The 20671-nt window shown below is 46.6% G+C and overlaps 1 long non-coding RNA gene across 2 annotated transcripts in view; it reads right to left on the reverse strand.

Moving 5' to 3' along the window:
- The window catches only part of LOC135050173 (uncharacterized), a 386553-nt gene that overhangs the window by 105075 nt on the left and 260807 nt on the right, over window positions 1-20671 (reverse strand). For both annotated transcript variants that reach the window (XR_010241562.1, XR_010241563.1), the window contains exon 6: window positions 331-432. This is a non-coding gene — a long non-coding RNA (uncharacterized LOC135050173). The remainder of the gene's footprint in view (window positions 1-330; window positions 433-20671) is intronic.

Here is a 20671-nt window from a genome sequence, read left to right on the forward strand (position 1 = left end):
GTTGTGTTCCCATTGCTGTAGGGCACATTTTCAGAACACAAACTCAACCTGGTATGAGACACTGTTGATGATATCTGTATCCCTTTACATAGATGAGGGAATCAATTAAGAAACATTCTTCCTGGCTTCGTTCATGCTGAAGTGATCTACTGTAGACTGATACCATATGTGAGAAAGAAGCAAAAGGAAGATACTATGGGCCCATTTGCAAGTACTTATATGGATATGCTTGTTTGTGGATCAAAGAATTAGCAGAGATTGTAATGGAGAGCAGTTTATGTAACTACATTAGAAATACTGAATGTAAAAAGATAATGCAAAGAACCTTACCGTCTCTCATCTGAATTCCAGATGGGTATAAAGAATGGAAACATACACTTGGGTAATCCTAAGAATTCTCACTGTGGTACGTCACTTCTGTATACAGTGGCCCTGATAGAGATGTTAAATGTCATAACAGAATATGTATTAAGTGGTTGAACACTACATTAATACATGTGTATCACTGTGATACGTAGGAAAACAAGATACTATACATGCTACATTTGCATAGTCAACTTATAGGGCATTGTTAGAAGTCATTTCTTGTATTGATGAGTGGTCAAGCCAGATGGGGTGCAGGGGGAGCAACCTTTGCTACTAGCCTGTAATAAATGGCACCTACGAGCAATACTGACAATACAGGCCGGTGTTACAGCGCCTGCCGAGTGCCGCCCAGCACACTAGATCATGTGCGTGGTACTGCTGTTTGCCAAGCCACGGCCACCTCTGAAGTTCACATTTTGCCCTGCCCAAAATTTCTTTTAATATATATACTATCTGGTTGAACCTCTGTTGCATGATGATGACATTGGGTAGACTCCGCAAACAGGCGTCTTCCAGACCATGTGACCTCCTACATAAACAATGAATATGACTGAAGACAACATCTGTCCAGTTTCTTTAGAAGTTCCCCATTGCAAAGAAACTACCATTTAGGTAAAGTGTCTTATTATGCATGTACCGAGAACTGAGCTCCCCATGCAGGCAAACACAGCAAACCATACCAGACACATTAAAGTGTTTCAGAAAAGCCCACCTACAGTACCCCTTCCAAGCTGATCCCTCTTGGAGTGATGAATCTTACAAAACCAAGGAATCCTTGACCAGTATATTGTGCTTCCATAACTCTGAAGACTCCGTACTCTTCACCTAAGGAATAAGCTAACTTATTGAAAAAGGCACCAAAGCATGTCAGTGAAAAAGCGAGTCAAGGTAACAGTATCTGTGTTGGCTTTTGGGAGGCCATCTTTTTCACTTATTGTTGGATAGGTGCAAGTACACATGCCCAACCACCATACACCTACCCTTGTCACCTGGCACGGCCTGCACCCGGGTCCAACCCTACAATGTGTTGGGTAGGAAAAGCATACCCGAAGGCTAAGGCATGTTCTGGGTTAACCTGAATCTCCTAGTATGCTGCTTGCTGACCACACCGAGTGGTGAAACACAAAGTCTTTTAGGGGTCTATTTATGATGCAGTGAAAAGAGTGGAGAAGTGAGCCTGCGGAGAAGTTTCCCATGGAAACCAATCAGCTGCTCCGTACAATTGTATGGTATACAAATAATAAATGTTATTTCAATGCTGATTGGTTGCCATAGGCAACTTCTCCACTGTCTCACTTCTCCACACTTTTCACTGCTTCATGAATAGACCCCTTAATCAGCATATGAGCTACTCATATGCCCTTAATCCACTTCAGTATGTAAAAAGCAAATCTTGGATTCCTCCTTCAGCTACAGGAACTCGGACAAAGCCATAAACCAGCAAATAAAAACCACAACTAAAATCGTGACAAAGAAAGATAGAAGTTAACAGTGCAATCAGCGCTTTAATTCTGGAAAATGAATAGGGTACCAAGCTGTATTTAAAGGTAGGCATAGCCCCGAAACAACTGCTGGGACCAGAGATAGAGCAGTCTTTGGCTCGGTGGTTCCCCCACAGAAGAACGCAAGTAGCGCTATAATCAGGATATATAACCTAAGAACACAGGGGGTCATTCCGAGTTGATCGCTAGCTGAATTTGTTCGCAGCGCAGCGATCAGGCTAAAAATCGGCAGTTCTGCTTATGCGTCGCAATATGCATGCGCGGCGTACGGGCACAAAGAACGATGTAGTTTTGCACTGGGTCTAGCAATGCAGTTCAGTGATTGACATGAAGTGGGCGTTTCTGGGTGGCAACTGACTGTTTTCAGGGAGTGTGTGGAAAGACGCAGGCATGCCAGGAAAAAAACGCAGGCGTGGCTGATCAAACGCTGGGCGGGTTTGTGACGTCAAATCCGGAACTGAATAGTCTGAAGTGATCGCAAGCGCTGAGTAGGTTTTGAGCTACTCTGAAACTACACAAAAAAATTTTGCAGGCGCTCTGTGATACAACCGTTCGCACTTCTGCTAAGCTAAAAAACACTCCCAGCGGGCGGCGGCATAGCGTTTGCATGGCTGCTAAAACTAGCTAGCAAGGGATCAACTCGGAATGACTCCCACTGTGTGCTGTAAAATGCCCGTGTCGCGCTCGGCTTGCGTTGAGGATCTGACAACTGACAATTGACTGAGGGAGCAGCTTTCGGCAAAGGAAGGAAATGAGGTGGCTGAATATAGTTCTTACTCATGGACTGAGGAGTTGGCCCGAAGATGAAGAGGGGTAAGCAATGAGGGCAATGACTGAGAATGATACACTGAAGAAATATTAATTCACTTTTTTTTTTATTTAAACTCTTTATTTGTACCAGCAGAGAAAAATAGTATACAAAACAGATTCAGCTGTACATATAAAGGTGAAAACCAGTCTCCGAGGAGTTTTTCAAGACATTTTTTTGGTTAACATACAAACAAACAAAAATGTCCCGCGAAGGGGGACCACATGTAAGGGAGAAAGAAACAGAGAGGGGTAGAGAGAAAGGGAGAGGGCGGGAGAGAAGAAAAAAAGAAAAGGGCAGGTACAGAAGAAGAGAACAGGGCCGATCTAGGTCATGAGAAGGAAAGTAAATCAAATATAATAATAAATAGTGCATAAGCATGCCTATATAAATACAGACTGATGAGCTAATCATTGTTCAATAACCAAAAAGGTCTATAGAGGTCAGTACGGCGTCCGGGGGGAGGGTCCAGGTACCGCATGGCTAGGAGCTCAGGAGACAGGGACAAAAGAGCGACTTGAACATCAATTTGGGGGAGACATCATAAGCAACCAGGGTCCCCAGACGAGTTCAAATTTATGTGGACAGTCATGCAGATAATAAGTGATCTTCTCCATATTGGCAACAAACCAAATATAATTATTCAGGGCAGGGACAGTAGGAGCAGCGGAGGCCTTCCAATTTTTAGCAATTAAGGACTTAGCAGCCACAATTATATGGGAAAACAGTTTATTCAAAAGGGGATCAAGATCTGGATACGGGCAGGCCAATAGAAAAACCCACGGGTCCAGTTCAAGCGCCAATCCAGATAGGGAGTTCAGTATATCGAGTACCCTATGCCAGAAGCGAACAATATGTGGACAGGTCCACCAAATATGGAAAAGAGTTCCCCGCTGACCGCATCCACGCCAACAAACCGGGGTAGCATACGGGAACATCCTAGACAATTTATCCGGGGTGTAATACCACCGATAATATAGTTTATAGGATGTCTCCTTGAGTCGAGTAGAGATGGAACTTTTAGCTATGCCCTCCCGTACCTCCTCCCAACAGGCGTCGTCTGGTGGGGGACCCAGGTCCCTCTCCCACTCCCGCTCATGGCGAGTCTGCGGTCCCGAGGAAACTCTAACCAACATAGAATAGATCAGCGATATTAGTCCTCTACATATGGGTTTTTTAATACATAAAGATTCAAAAGAAGTAAGATCTTTCAGAGCGTCAGCTTGAGGTAGGGAGAGAAGGAAGTGGCGGATCTGAAAGTATTCAAAAAAGGGAGGGGATAGAGAGGCAAACTTACTTTTGATATCGTCTATAGACATCCAGTGGCCTTGGAGGGAAAGATCATATACCACATGAACTCCAGCGCTAAACAAGGGTGTGAATCGATAGGATGAAACTCCAGCGGGAAAAGCAGGGTTGTCCCAGATGGGTGTAAGGGGGGAGTAGGAGGAGGACAGATAATATTTCGTAAGAGATTTATGCCAGATAGAAAGATGAAATTTAAGAGAGGGAGAAGAGTTCGTTAGAGTGAGCTGATATGGTTTTCCCAGACCCCACAGCAAAGCCAATGAACGAAGCCCCAATGAAAGGGCTGCAAAATCTACCCAGGCAATAGAGCCTCGGGGCACAAAAGAAGCCACCATTTGACTCAAATGGCTAGCCAGATAATAAAATTTAACGTCGGGGGAAACCCCGACCACCCTCAGGTAGCCGTAGCACGGTAAAAGCTATTCGTGGGGTTTATCATTCCAAACAAACTTCACAAATGAGGCCTGGGCATCCCTAAGAACCCTCTCTGGAACCCGTACAGGTAGAGTTTGAAAGAGGTAGAGAAGTTGTGGCATAACTGTCATTTTGAGGGCAATGATCCTACCCAGCCAGGATATGATACGGGACCTCCATTTTGCCAAGTCAGATTTAATCTTAGTTAATAGCAGTGGAAAGTTTTCCAAGTAGAGAGAGCTATAGTGGGAAGTAATATAAACCCCTAGGTACTTAATCGTATTGGTCTGCCAACGAAGGTCATAGGCGGACTGCAGGGAGCGTTTGAGATCTCCAGGTACATGTAATAACATAGCTTCAGACTTAATAAAATTGATTTTATAGGCCGAGAGGGAACCATATTCCTCTATGAGATGATACAAGGTGGGGAGCGAAGACTGGGACTGAGTAAGAGACAACAGTACATCATCTGCAAAGAGTGAATTCTTAGGCTTCTGCGAGCCCACTTTCACTCCCCGAATTCCGTCAGAGTTTCGGACCATAGCGGCCAGGGGTTCTATGACCATGGCAAACACCAGGGGGGAGAGAGGACACCCCTGCCTCATGCCATTGGATAACGGGAAGGGAGGGGATAATATTCCGTTTGTAAGGACCTTAGCTATCGGAGGGGAATAGAGGGCTGAGACTCCAGTTAAAAATTCGGCCAATATCCCAAATGCCTGCAAAGTCTGAAATAAGAAAGGCCATAAGATATACGGTCGAACGCCTTTTCGGCATCGAGTGAAAGGATAATAGATGGGGTTTGTCTGCAGTTCAACAATTGAATAAGGTCGATTGCTCTCCTGGTGTTGTCTTTGGCCTGGCGCCCAGGGATAAATCCCACCTGGTCATAATGTATCAGATCAGGGAGCACACCATTAAGACGGGTGGCTAAAATTGTGGCATAGAGCTTAATGTCCAAATTCAATAGGGAAATCGGACAATAGTTAGCACAGTGTCGAGGATCTCTGCCTTCTTTGTGGATAACTATAACTCTGGCCTCCAGCATAGTGCTCGGGAATGGGGTGCCATGCAATACAGCATTAAACACTACTCTGAGATGGGGGACCAAAATAGAGGCAAATTTCTTATAATATGAGGCCGAGAAGCCATCAGGGCCTGGGGCTTTAGAGAATTTGAAATTTCTTAGCACGGCAGCAATTTCCTCATCTGTTATATCTTTATTCAGCTCCGAAGAGTCGGATTCAGACAGCTGAGGGAGGTTAGTCCGATGCAAGAATTCCGATATTAAGGCATCCGGGGGACCGGAACCTGAGTCAGCTGAGTTTAAATTATAGAGCTTAGAGTAATAGTCCCGGAACACCTTATTTATGGCATCTGGGGCATGCGTGACCTCGCCAGACTCGGTATGTACTGCCAGAATATTATTCCGTGATCTTTGCTCTCTAAGGCGGGAAGCCAAGATTCTATCAGCTTTGTCTCCCTTCTCGTAGAAGGTCTGATTCAGCCTCTGGAGAGACTTTGCCGTACGCTCTGACAGAGAGAGCGAGATCGCATATCTCATCTCCAGCAAGATCTCTAAGTTGGCAGGGGTAGGGGAGAGTTTATGTTGACGTTCAAGAGTCTGGAGTTTAGTGGAAAGAGAGAGAAAGCTAGCTTCCTGAGTCTTTTTGAACCTAGATGCATGGCTAATCAGATGCCTGCGTAAAACAGCCTTATGTGCTTCCCATAAAGTAATAGGCGAGGTCTCCGGAAGGTCGTTGAGCAGAAAATATTCAGTGAGACAGCCTTTAATCTGGCTAGTAACTTCCGGACTATACAATAGGGAGTCTTTCAACTGCCAAGAGGCAGGAGGGAGATGGGGGCCATAGAATGGAGATCAACAGTGAACGGGCAATGGTCGGACCATATCATAGGGAGTACACGAGTAGATTTAAGTTTAGAGGACAGGTCCCGGCTGAGTAGGATCATGTCTATCCTAGAATAGGACTTATGGACAGGGGAAAAATAGGTATAGTCCCTGGTCAGAGGATCGGTTAATCTGTATGAGTCATATAGTAACTGGAGTTTCAAAAGATCTAGTAGTGCGAGCGATGCCGGGGATAAGCGTTTAAGGATAGAAGGGGAAGGAGGGGAGGATCTATCCAACGAGGCGTCAAGAATCTCATTAAAATCGCCTGCTACTATGACTCTCCCCCCCCCCCTACAGAGTTTAGTCAAATGCGAATTCAGACTCCTAAAGAAGGCGGCCTGGTTTTGGTTCGGAGCATAAACATTCACAAGAGTGCATAAAACATTGTTCAGTTTCCCAATAAGAATGAGCCATCTACCCGATTTATCTACATGACTTTCCACCAATTCAAACGTGAGGTGGGCAGCTAACAAGATGGAAACCCCACTTTTTTTGCGTGAAGCATCACAAGCATGAAACGTAAAGGGGTAGGATTTAGACTTTAAGTCCAGATGAAGAGATTTCTTAAAGTGGGTTTCTTGTAAAAAAAACTATATCACCCTTGGCCTGCTTAAGGGAGAGAAAAAGCTTAGTGCATCTGGTAGGGCTGTTCAAACCTTTAACATTATGTGAATAGATCCTAAGAGCTATGATAAACGAGTCTTCGGAACGCCTCATCTCCTCCCTCCGGACACCGCACCTCTGCAACAAACCAAATTAAAATCATCGTATGAAGATATGGCAATCGGCTTACTTCAGTATACATCTGGACAAGAAAAGAGAGACAAAGGGACAAGAGAAACAAAACTCGGGAAAAGTAGGGAAGAGGGGAATGTTGGGGACCAGAAGAAACCACATCTGGACTAACATGCCGGTCGGGAAACAACAGGAAAGGGTCACTAAGTGACAGCAACCGGACTCGGGTATAAGACCCAACTATGGGGATGCGGCCCAGCCGGGCCAGGTACATTGAGAACAGCGGACACTAATTATCATGTGTCATGAGTCTAGGGACCAATGTTAAAGGAAGAAAGGATTGGACAGAACTTCCTAGTTCCTACTACCTGAAAGGGTAACCAGTAACATATAAGTAACTACCCAGGGCTGCAACAAATAATGCCTCGGGCAGAGGATAGCACTAACAAACAACAATATAAAGGGTGACAATACTAGTACAGAGAGGAACATTTCCCATAAGGGGAACCCCAGCCCTACCCCCACCCAGCATTTACAAATACAATGAGAAAAGCTGAAAATCTAGGCATATATGCCAGATACGGGGAAAACAGGGCCAGTAATCAAAATGTAAGAAGAGAAAAAGAATATCTCAACAATATATGCATGTGCAGAAACAGCAAAATGCAGGATTAAACTGTAATTAAACACATAAGGCATCATGTGGGAGGGCCAGCAGAGGCAGACTTCCGAGCAGAGAGTACTCTCGTCCAGTCTCGGTTCAGAGAGTGCCTGGGAGTGGTAGTTGGCTCCATGAAGGGGGCCTCGCCCGCCCGCTGCGGAGACTCAGATAAGGCCGATGGAGGGGAGAGACCCAGGTTACACAGGAGTCCTTTAGCTTCAGCCAGATCCCTAGCCGAGTGAAGGCGGTTATGATGCCACACCAGGATGTGAAAGGGGAATCCCCATCTGTAACGAATGCCATTGTCCCGAAGAACCGAAGTAATGGGTCTGAATTCCTTTCTTTTAAGCAGGGTGGTAGGTGCAATATCCTGGAATAGTTGGAGAGAGTGCACCAGGAATTCTAGCTTGGAGAGCTTCCTAGCTTCTCTAAGAATGTCCTCCTTAGCCGAATAGTAGTGGCAGCGCTGAGCTGAATCCTGGGATCAAGGGCGGAGAGCCCTATGAGCCCTATCCAACAGGATATGGTCTTCCGGCGTTGATGGCGAAAGGTGCACAAACAGTTTATTAAGGTAATCGTGGAGAGACGTCATATCAACGTCCTCAGGGATACCTCTGACGCCGAGATTATTTCGTCGCGCCCTGTTGTCTTGGTCTTCTTGGCATTCAAGGAGTAACTGCATTTCCTGCTATAGGCCATGAATTTCATCTCCCATTCCTTGTTGGAAAGCAACCACGTCATCCATTTTGGACTCTAAGTGCTCAGTTCTGTCCCCAAGGTCGGTAACGTCGGCCTTAAGAGAGGTAATTGCCGTATGTACCTCCGCCTGCACCACCTGCACAGATTTCGTGGTCTACTGAATTTCACGGAAAAGCTGTTGTAGATCTTTCTGGGTCAATGGGGAGTGATCTGAATCCTCCGAATCCGATATATCAAGCAGTGGGGGAGCATTAATTCACTTTTAATGAGACTCCAATAATACACCACAACTAGGAGATAAGTCCAAGTGAGTTCTGAAGAAAAAAATGTTTGTGACTTGTAGATAGTGCTAAAGAATACTGAGTGGAGAAGTGACTTGTGATTTGTAAACGATTGTCAGGAATCTACATTCTCCATCGCATCACTTCCAGTGAACAGGCATCTCCTGTCTTCAGTCCTCTGTCCTCAGAGTATCCCCTGTGAATTGGACCTGTGGAACTACAGGTCCCAGCAGTTCCAGTTCCAGTCTTCAGTCTCCTGCAGCCTACAGCTCACTGTGCTCCACCTAACCAGTTCTATATTTTGGTAACCACTGGTTTCAGCCAGCAGCCTGGAGTACACAGTGCTTCTACTTAAACAGCATTAACTCCCGATGCACTACTGATCCCAGCCAGCAACCAGCAGTGCATTGCATTAACTGTCTACATAATTATTCTCCTGGTTAATCACCAGCTCCAGTTAACTCTCAGCTGATCTGGGCACCCAATCCAGGAGGGTGTGTTCTCACAGAGATTCATCCAATTATCACAGAGCAAGGGGTATAAACTCCAGTTCCTGGCTCATTCTCATGGCTTCGGACAACGAGTCACATTTGGTGTGTCAAGTTCTCCTGGTTCGCCGTGTTCCTGTCTCCAGTGGTTCCCCGTGTTCCTGTCTCCAGTGGTTCCCCGTGGATACTCTCATCATTTCATTCCATTCATCATTCTGCATTTCTCCTGCTTGTTCCAGACTCCAGCCACAGCCTGCCACAGTTCATCAGCAGTAAGAGACTCTCCTCAAGTGTTATTCATTGCCTAACTTGTGCACCTTATTACCAGCATTCCATTCTGTGCATTGCATCCAGCACTTAACAAGCATGCTGAGTTAGGACTGTCTCCTGCCTGGGCCTTTCTTGGCTAAGGAACTTTAATGTTACAGAGACTGTGTGCTTTTACAAGTATTACCGGAGTTCTGTCTTCTAAACCATTTACATTTATTTAGCAAGTCATTCCACGTTTAGTTACCAGAGACTGTGTGCTTTGCAAGTATTACCGGAGTTCTGTTTTTCAAACCATTTGCATTTATCAAGTTATTTCACGTTACCGGAGTTTTTCTTTGTTTCAGTTATTATTTACAAATCTGTTTACATCCAGCTACCAAGTTATTTCACATTTGTGTTACCAGTGACTTTATTTCCTTTAAACCTTCTGCATTCTGCCATCAACTTGTCACCAATATATATTTGTGTTGCCAGAGACTTTTTTATTAATACCTTGGATTCAGTTATCGTTTATCATTTCATTTCTGCTACTACCAATGCTACCAACAATATCATTGTTCTGTGACCTTTGTGTTTATTAAACATCAGCGCATATGCGCAGGACTTTATTCAGTCTCCACACTTCATACGTCATTCCAACACTGACCCACCAGTGCCCCCTCCGGGAACAGACAAAATCAATTCCTGACAGTTTGTCCGAGACCCATGGACCCGGACGGTGGTCAGAGTGTGGGGTCAGGGTCACTCCAAAGTTCACTGTCACGACTCAGTGATTATGAGGCTGCACAACAACACGTGATCCTGTTTCTACAGGGAATGTCTACCCGCTTGGATACCTTGCAGCAATCCCTTCCAAGTTCTGTTGTTCCTCCGGTTCCAGTTCAAGTCACTCCTGCACCAGTTATTCCAACTTCCCCTGCACAATCCGTTCCTGTAGATGGACCTCGCTCAAGTCAGCCCTGTGGTACACCCTTCACAACTGATTCTCCTGAGAGGGTGACTTCCTCCTTTGAAAATTTCAGGACTCCTCTGTCTTCTGCTGTAAAACCTGAACTTATAAGCACTCTTTGTCATCTATTGGAACAACTTCCAAGTCTGCTATCAAGAATCATTCCAATCATACCAGAAATCCTAGGTGGTGCTTTAAACGCAGTAAAGAGTCCTGCTCAATGTATTGAGACTAGTGCGACCTCCGTGTCAAGTTTCCTTAAAACTAAAGTCTCTCCTTCTATGCAGAGAGAGGGTAGATTCCAGAGCTACCTGCGCTCCAAACTCATGGAAGCTGAACGCCGGCATCGCAAGCAGCTTCACCTCTGTTTCTACTGTGGGAGTTCTTGTCACCTCATTAGAGACTGTTCTCTCCGCAAGTCAAAAGTTGGTGACAAGTCCCAACATCGCAGAGTTCCCACCTGCAGACCTTCCAGTGTATCAGCTACAGTTCCAATTTCCTCTACTCCGGACAGGAGTGTCCAAAAAGTCTATGATTGGGGCCCTGTGACAAATAGACCCAATCCCAAGTTCGGAAATCAAAAGATACCTGTTACCCATAACTAAAGTAGTTTCTGTGTCTATAGCCCAAGAAGGGACATCTATGTCTATAGCCAGAGAAGGGACATCTGTGTCAACAGCCCGAGAAGGGACATCTGTGTCTAAAGCCCGAGAAGGGGCATCTGTGTCTACAGCCCAAGGAGGGGCGTGTGTGTCTACAGCCCCAGGTGGGGCATCTGATGTTGTGACCCTAGAAGGGGTATCTGATGTTCAGGTTCCAGAAGTGGCATTCGGGCATGCAACTCAAAGAAGTGTGTCTGATCTATTAACCCCAGGAGGGGTCTTTGGAGTTTCAGCCTCAAGAGAGGAATCCAGGGCCAAGATCCCAGCAGGAATTCTTAAAGCCACAGATATAGACATGAACTTTTGTTTGCCGCCAACTTCAGAGAGTGCTACCACCTCAGTACCACTCCAAGAGGGATCATCAGAACATCTGGATTCTGTCTATACAGAGTCGAGTGTCAATGGACCTAGCCCGGTTCCAGCCATCGGTCCAAAGTCTCCACTGGTTCCAGCCAGCCCGAGTAGCTCTGTTTCCAATAATGAGCTACCTCCTTTGGTTCCAGCCGATTCCAGCATCTTCGGATCAAACCCGGTCCTATCCGTCAGTCCGAAGACTCCTCCGGATCCGGCCGGTTCAAGCTTTTCCGGACCCAGTCCAGTCCCATCCATCTGTCCGGATCAGCCTCCTTCGGTTCCAGCCGATTCCAGCATCTTCGGATAAAATCCGGTCCTATCCGTCAGTCTGAAGACTCCTCCGGTTCTAGCTGGTTCAAGCTCTTCCGGACCCAATTCATTCCCATCCGTCTGTCTGGATCAGCCTCCAGTTCAAGTTAACTCAAGTAGTCTTGGACAAGTTCCGGTTTCATCCATCTGTCCAAAGTCGCCTTCGGTTCCTACCAATTCCAGTTCCTCTGAACCCGGTGTGGTTCTCTCCAGTGTTTCAAGTAAGCAACTCCTGTCGCTACAGTATGTCCAGAGTCCACAGTTCTTGCAGATATTGTAGTTGCCTTAACCCAGATGGAGGCTCTAAGCATCTCACCCCAAGATAAAGCTTCTAGTGTTCAGTCAACCTCAGCTGAGAATTCCCGTCAGTCAATCCTGGAGATGACGTCCTCTTTCCACCCTAGAGCATTTCAAGTTGATTCTACTCCTGCTTCTGAAAGCTTATTCCAGTCCTCTACTCTCAAGTGTCCTACATTGTCTTCTGAGACTTCAATTGACATTCAGCCTTCCAAGTGTCCACTTCATACACAAGCTCCAGTCTACTTTGATGGTGACTATGCTCAGTTCCGTTCATTAGCGAGCCAATACCTCACTTTTACTAAATCAGGATCGTCAGCGAGTATTACTCCAGCCAATGCAATCAGATACTTCCTCCTGTTCTTCAAAGGTAAAGCACTGGACTGGGCGAATCCTCTCATTCAGTCTAAGGATCCGCTACTGAATGATCTTCCCACCTTCCTCGAAGCAGTAAAACAGGAGTTTGCTCCAAATTTAGTCCATTCGACGTCATCTAGGCATTCTGGCCAATTTGTCAACAGTCTGCCTACTGCTAAATCCTCTCCAACATCTCTGTGCAAAATCAGGATACATTAGACCAAGCTATTAAAGATTTCCAAGCTGCAAAGTCAAGACAAGGTTCTAAGACTTTAGGTTTGAAAGTTGCATATACTTCCGTGTCTCCATCCTACAGCAACACTTCTGAAAGTATTGACTCCCCGGATTCAACATCTGCTCAGTCTTCTGATCAGTCTTCCAGTTCTCAGTTTTTCGACTCAACTCTTTCCAAATATGATCAGGTTCTGTTGAATCAATGTATCAGAGATTTCAAGAATTACAGGATTGGAGAGCTCCAAAACCAGTTCAAAGTCTACCATCTGTTGACGTAAGTGTTGGCTATGCTGCCGTTAACCCTAGTCCTGGTGTCTCATATAGCTTCAAATTCACTGGTCCACAGGTTGTCTCAGATACTGTTGTTCCTAAACAAAAGGCTCCTATGACCACACTAGGCCTGGACTCTGACTCTGAAAGTGAGTTTGTTGATGACGACTCAAGTTACATTATGGGGGGTTCTATCCTTCCGAGCTATGCCTTCTCCCAGGAAGTAAATTCTGTCTCAAATGACCATGAATGGTCTACTTGTTCTGCCGAAAAAAGTCATTCTTCTGAATATGAAAGTTGGGAAGAATTTTGAGGACCTCTGCTTTTGTGTATCCATAAATTCTTTTTCAAGGATCCTCCAAGTTCCAGCGTGGCTGTTCGGTGCCCACCCATAAAAGGGGGGGTACTGTCAGGAATCTACATTCTCCATCGCATCACTTCCAGTGAACAGGCATCTCCTGGCTTCAGTCCTCTGTCCTCAGAGTATCACCTGTGAATTGGACCTGTGGAACTAAAGGTCCCAGCAGTTCCAGTTCCAGTCTTCAGTCTCCTGCAGCCTACAGCTCACTGTGCTCCACCTAACCAGTTCTATCTTTTGGTAACCACTGGTTTCAGCCAGCAGCCTAGAGTACACAGTGCTTCTACTTAAACAGCATTAACTCCCGATGCACTACTGATCCCAGCCAGCAACCAGCAGTGCATTGCATTAACTGTCTACATAATTATTCTCCCGGTTAATCACCAGCTCCAGTTAACTCTCAGCTGATCTGGGCACCCAATCCAGGAGGGTGTGTTCTCACAGAGATTCATCCAATCATCACAGAGCAAGGGGTATAAACTCCAGTTCCTGGCTCATTCTCATGGCTTCGGACAACGAGTCACATTTGGTGCATCAAGTACTCCTGGTTCCCCGTGTTCCTGTCTCCAGTGGTTCCCCGTGTTCCTGTCTCCAGTGGTTCCCCGTGTTCCTGTCTCCAGTGGTTCCCCGTGGATACTCTCATCATTTCATTCCATTCATCATTCTGCATTTCTACTGCTTGTTCCAGACCCCTGCCACAGCCTGCCACAGTTCATCAGCAGTAAGAGACTCTCCTCAGGTGTTATTCATTGCCTAACTTGTGCACCTTATTACCAGCATTCCATTCTGTGCATTGCATCCAGCACTTAACAAGCCTGCTGAGTTAGGATTGTCTCCTGCCTGGGCCTTGCTTGGCTAAAGAACTTTTATGTTACAGAGACTGTGTGGTTTTACAAGTATTACCGGAGTTCTGTCTTCTAAACCATTTACATTTATTTAGCAAGTCATTCCACGTTTAGTTACCAGAGACTGTGTGCTTTGCAAGTATTACCGGAGTTCTGTTTTTCAAACCCTTTGCATTTATCAAGTTATTTCACATTACCAGAGTTTTTCTTTGTTTCAGTTATTATTTACAAATCCGTTTACATCCAGCTACCAAGTTATTTCACATTTGTGTTACCAGTGACTTTATTTCCTTTAAACCTTCTGCATTCTGCCATCAACTTATCGCCAATATCTATTTGTGTTGCCAGAGACTTTTTTATTAATACATTGGATTCAGTTATCGTTTATCATTTCATTTCTGCTACTACCAATGCTACGTACCATCTATTATTATATCATTGTCCTGTGACCTTTGTGTTTATTAAACATCAGCGCATATGCGCAGGACTTTATTCAGTCTCCACGCTCATACGTCATTACAACACTGACCCACCAGTGCCCCCTCCGGGAACAGACAAAATCAAAATCCTGACAACGATGCTGAAATCACTGAATGAATAGATGACTTGCGATTTGTGAATGATGCTGAAGAACACTGAATGAGGAGATGACTTGAAGAACGATGTTGAAGAAAGGATCACTGTGAACACTAACAGCAAACTGAGACCCTCTACCAGATAAAGGACCCAGCAGTTAAACCACAAGGGCAGGTGGACAGGAAGCAAAGGACTGCAATAACAGAACTGACCACCAGGCGGTATCCACAGAACCAGGATACCAGGGGTTAACCTGGGAGCACAGAGCTTGAGCACCTTACAGCAGCAAGTAACTTGAAGTACTGGCACCATAGCTAAGCAGCAACCCCTTTTTATAAGGGAAAACAGCACCGGATTGGCTGGACGCAAACTGGGAAACCTATTGGCTTGGTCTCTCCCTGCACAGAGGACACATGTGGAACCAGCACACAGCCACTACCTCTGGCCTCAGCCTCCCAAACGTCGCACTCCAGCAACAGGACACTTGGGAACAGACAGTGTCGGACTGGGGCATGAAGGGCCCACCGGGGTAATAGTGATAGGGGCCCATACTTAGGGGTGTGGTCAGCCTACAGAGGGGGTGTGGCCAACCCCCACAGAGGCTTGAAATACACAATAGACTTGTGCAGTGTAATGCAACATATCTACCATGTATAATACAAGTGCACAGTCTGGAATCTGAACCCTAGAGGAAGGAGTGGGGTCCTAGACAGTGGGGCCCACCGGTGGTTTCCCCTGTACCCCTTTGGGCCAGTCCGACCCTGGAAACAGACACCTCCGGCTGCCATGCTCCGCTCCCCAGGACCCGGACCCCGGCCTCCAGATGCCCAGCAACCGTACCGAAGGACCTCGCTGCCGCAGCTCCTATCCGCCGCAGCCACTTCCAGCCAGCTAACAGGAAGGCCACAGGGACCAGAGCCAGAGGTAAGACTCCAAATGCTGACAGCCCAGTATGGGCTAAGAATCCTCGGGTTTTGCTGCAAGTGTGCCCATCTCAGGCTGAGAAACATCAAAAGCAGTCTGATACACCACAAGCCAAACCTTCACATCTAAAGTTAACAGGAAGATTGTCATGCTTACAACGGAACGTCTCATCAAACGGTGTAACCACCACCAAACTTCCCCTTCAATTTCACATATGTCCCATGTATTAAGTGCATCTTCTGAAAAATATGCCCAGTATTGGGAAATTTTTGGGCTAAAGTCTTTGACCTATTGTCTAAAGTGTTACAGATTACTGTAAACCCTACTCCAGTTCTTGCCTTATTGAACTGGTGTCTACCAATTATTCCTAAAACTCAGCGATACTTAACAGGTCAGATTTTGCCCCAGCCACACTGTGGAATCTCCTACTCCGTCCATTCTGTCAAAAGTGATTGTTAAAATCCAACATAATTCTGAAATAAAGACACACGTAGCCTCCCACTCTCTTACTTCTATTACTTCTCTGAGGAAACGGACGTTATGGCAATTAAACATTAAAAGTAGTTGAGCATTTAGCCCTTCAGCCCCTGGGTTCTTAGTGTAATTAAGGCATGAGCACTAGTAGGGTCCATAAATTCATTGTTTTTATGTATCTATAAATACACAATATAATGTATTCTATTGAAATGTATATAATGTTCTTTTTTTTTTTTTAAGATAATCACAATAGTGATTTACCTTGATGGTGAGAAACTCTGGATTTGAGTATTCCCACCCTTCTTTTTTTGCATTCTGTACCCCTTCCTCAATAATTTTTGTTTGCAAAAGTGAAATAAAAATATTGTAATTTAAAAAAACAAAAACATCCATATGTTCACTCCAGGTAGTATGTTGGGGGGAAAAAGCATACCCGTAAGCTTCTAAAAGGGTTGCCTTCACAATGCTGGCTGTTAGGTTCCCGGAAGCCGGAATACCGATGCCAGAATTCCGACACCCTTGAGAATCCTCACACCAGAGCTCCGAAAAGGCCCGAAGACCAGTGCCGAAATCCCGGCAGACAGCATCTCGACCGTAAGTATAAATGGTTAGGTTTAGGGCCGGGGAGGTTAGGTATAGGTGCCAGACAGGGGGTTAGGGTTAGACTGCAGGGGGTTAGGGGAAGACTGCAGGGGGTTAGGGTAAGGCTGCAGGGGAGGGACTTAGGTTTAGGCAGCGGGGATGGGGACTTAGGCTAGGGCAACTCCGCGGGGTGGTTAGGGTTAAACTGTGGGAATAGCTGGTTTGGGAGTAGGGGACGGGAGAGAATACCCCACACTCACCCGTTGGTTTTTCCAACATCCGGATTCTGGCGTTGGTATTATGATGGCCAGGATCCCGAGCACCGACATTTCATACTGGAACCTTCTAAAGGCATCCTCACTTTTACCCACAGAATATCTGACCTCCTTCAGATCCTTTATTATTCACTGTCATTAAGAGGGTTGGCTTTCAGTATTGAAAGCCAACGAGCAACAAGACCCTAAGGGGAGGAGAGAATGGAGAAGGAGACCGTTGTGCAAATGTCCAGAGCCAACGGAAATGTATGCGCACACGCCACAGCAGGCAACGTGCACCCTTGGAGCCTACAATGGGGGAGAATAGGGGAGGAGAGTGGCCTGGGGAGGCCACTACAAGATGAGGGGTGGGAGCTAAACGCTTAGAATGGGGCTTGGGGCAAATGACAAGGGGAAAGATGAGAGAAAAATGAACAACTGAGAGGAGTAGCAGGAAACGGAATCTGTAAAAAGAGAAAAGAAGATGGAAAGAAAAGAGAGGAAAGAATAGAGACATGGCAATGAATAATACAATTTTGTAATAAAGTAATTAAAATACAAGAAGTAATATAATCAGACACTGTGCGATATTCTTATCCACATGACACCTGAAAACGAATAGACCTCCTGCGTGTCAGAAAACTTATTATACACTAAAGCCCACCCCTTCTGTAATATAATTGGCCCACAAAACAACCCCAAGATCAATACCTATCAATCAAATGACACAGAAGCTAAACAAATTACAGCCACAACCAGTGGCGGATCCAGGGGGGGGGGCACTCGGGCCCGTTCCCCCCCTGTCATTTGTGGCCCCATCCATCCCCCCCCCCCCGCTTGTGTCACTGAGACATGCTGCCGCTCAGTCCAGCGGCAGCGTGTCTCAGCTGTCAGGAGGAGAGCGCGGCTATCTGGCGGCGTGTTGTGGACTTCAAACCAGCCGCCCGTTCGTGAGCCAATCAGAGCTCGTGGACCGGCAGTCAATTAGGAGCCGTCGGTCCGCGAGCTCTGATTGGCTCACGAACTGGTGGCTAGTTTGAAGTCCTACACACCGCCAGACATAGCCGCGCTCTCCTCCTGACACCCTCAGAGCCGGGCAGAAAAGCAGCAGCGGTAAGCAGCTGCAGAACTGTTGTGGGGGCATTTGTATACCTGCTGTGGGGGCATTTGTATACCTGGCACTGTGAGGGCAATTGTATACCTGGCACTGTGGGGGCAATTGTTTACCTGGCACTGTGAGGGCAATTGTTTACCTGGCACTGTGGGGGCATTTGTATACCTGACACCGTGGGGGCATTTTTGGATCTGGCACTGTAGGGGCATTTTTGGATCTGGCACTGTGGGGGCATTTTTGGATCTGGCACTGTAGAGGCATTTTTGGATCTGGCACCGTGGGGGCATTTTTGGATCTGGCACTGTGGGGGCATTTGTGGATCTGGCACTGTGGGGGCATTTTTGGATCTGGCACTGTGGGGGCATTTGTGGATCTGGCACTGTGGAGGCAATTGTGGATCTGGCACTGTGGGTGCAATTGTGGATTTGGCACTGCACTATTGGTGGCATATGTCTGTGTATCACGTCTCATTTTAATTGGCCACACTCACTAAATGACTGCGGGCATTACTACAGGCAACATTACTACTGGGGGCAATACGGGCATTGCATAAGGGGCACCACTACTATAGGGTCTATATAAGGGGCACTACCAGTACAGTGGACATTGCATAATGAGCGCTACAACTGTGGGCATTGTATAAGAAGCGCCACCTCACATGCACCGAAGCCGCACGCAAATGTACTTCCCCTTCCATGGTGCCCCCCCTATAATTTTCTTCTGGATCCGCCCCTGGCCACAACCTTAGGCGCTTATCTGCCCTCCTGCTAAAAACAGCCCTCGCTCTGTCTTTATCGAGAGGCACATTACTATGTCAGCCTGCAATACACTTTGTCAGTGGTCTATCAAATCATCTACTCTGAATCTCTTCTAAAAGTGGGGTTTAGGTTTGTGCACTGTGAATACACACCTGTCCAATCAGTGGGTACAGGGCCTAATTGAGACCTGGACGCTGCAGCGGTCGCAGGCTGAAGCCAAGTGAGGTGTGCGCACAGGCAGCAGCCGCACTGCACATGGGCACACAGTGAGATGCAAAGGCATCTCACTGTGTGAGGTAACAGGCAGAGGCGGTTGCGGGCATGTCGGTTGTGTTGGGACGGCGTAGCATTGGCATTGGGGGGGGGCACGGACGGACAATGCAGGCATGTCCAGACCATTTGTGGGGCAGGCCGCAGCGGTTGCGTGACGTCACACACAGTGCTGCGGCCAAAAACACGGCGGGTAGCCGTGGTAGGCTGGGAGCTATTCGGGGGGGAGTGCCTGACATGCGCGGTGGCCTAGCCCTGTGCTGGGCGTCCCCCCTCATGTCCGAGACTTTTAAAATAGATGTACGTTTTTTCGCACATCTACAGTCAGGTCTCAATTAGGCCCACAATTATTAGCAACGAGCACGTGCAGCATTCCTATATGTTTTTTCCCTTATGGCAATTGGCCGCCTCAAATTTCAGCTGGTAATACAATGGTTTCAGTTCCAGTAGCACTTACAAAGAACAGGTCACAGAAAATGCTCTGCGCACTTTTCAAAGATTAATGGTTTCTATAAAACCTGGCTCAGCGTCTGTTGGAGAAGAGAAGCAGGAGAAAGGAAGAGAACAGTGCATACCACATTGCTGAGGTAATCCCATCAGCCATATTACTGTTTGATATTTTAATGTTATAGATTATCATGGCAAATGACAGGAAGATCCATGTGTTTTGCATGCCAGATACACATGCACACTGTAATAACAGTAAATTGCTTGGGATTTGCTTTGTATCTTATTAAATATTGTAGCTCTTTATTTAATCCTCAATCTCGCAAATTTAAGCATGCCAAATTACAAATCATATGTCCTAATCTTAAACACAGTGTAATGTAAAGTAGAAAACGATTATTTGCATGCTTATTGCCAATAAAATATATATTTTTAAATTTTAACCATGCTTTTCTAAAACAAGAGAGTATGCTTTGTGAGATAATAAAATGAAAGACGGATACAAAGGGGTATATTCAATAAGAGTGGGAAACTGCCGTCTTGTCGGAAAGACGGCAGTTTCCGACTGGAATAGGTCGGAAGGGGTTCTGACCTATTCAATAGGGGCACATTTTTTCCGACAAGTCGGGAAACCCGACTTGTTGGAAATCAGGTGGATCGGCGGAATACCAGCCGATCCGCCTGCTGCTGTTGGAAATCGGGCCAAATCCGACAGGTTTTGGCCCCCTTTCCGACAAACTCAATCCGACTTGAAAACAAGTCGGATTGAGGTGAGGAGACGGCCAGGAACCTCTCCCCCTGCAGTGCCTCCCCCGCCGCTGCAGTCATCACCCCAGCTGCCAGGTCCTGCCGCCGATCGCCACACTGTTCCCCCCACCGGCCACCTCACGCTGCTCCACCCGCCGGCCGCCTCTCGCTGCTCGCCACGCCGGCCTCCTCACGCTGCACCCCCGCCAGTCGCCGCAGGCTGCTCCCCCGTCGGCTACCTGCTCTCTGCTCCCCCCACCGCTGCTGTCAGCGTACCCAGCAGCCGCTGATAGCAGTGGCAAGACAGGACACAGGGAACGGACAAATCCGACAGTCGGATTTAGCTGCTCTTTGAATAGGGGTTGTTGGGTTCATTCCGACAACTGCATGTCGGAATGGACCCGACTCTTATTGAATATACCCCAAAGTGGTTGTGCAGTGAT

The sequence above is a fragment of the Pseudophryne corroboree genome, chromosome 2, assembly GCF_028390025.1.
Source record: "Pseudophryne corroboree isolate aPseCor3 chromosome 2, aPseCor3.hap2, whole genome shotgun sequence".
Lineage (NCBI taxonomy): Eukaryota > Metazoa > Chordata > Amphibia > Anura > Myobatrachidae > Pseudophryne > Pseudophryne corroboree.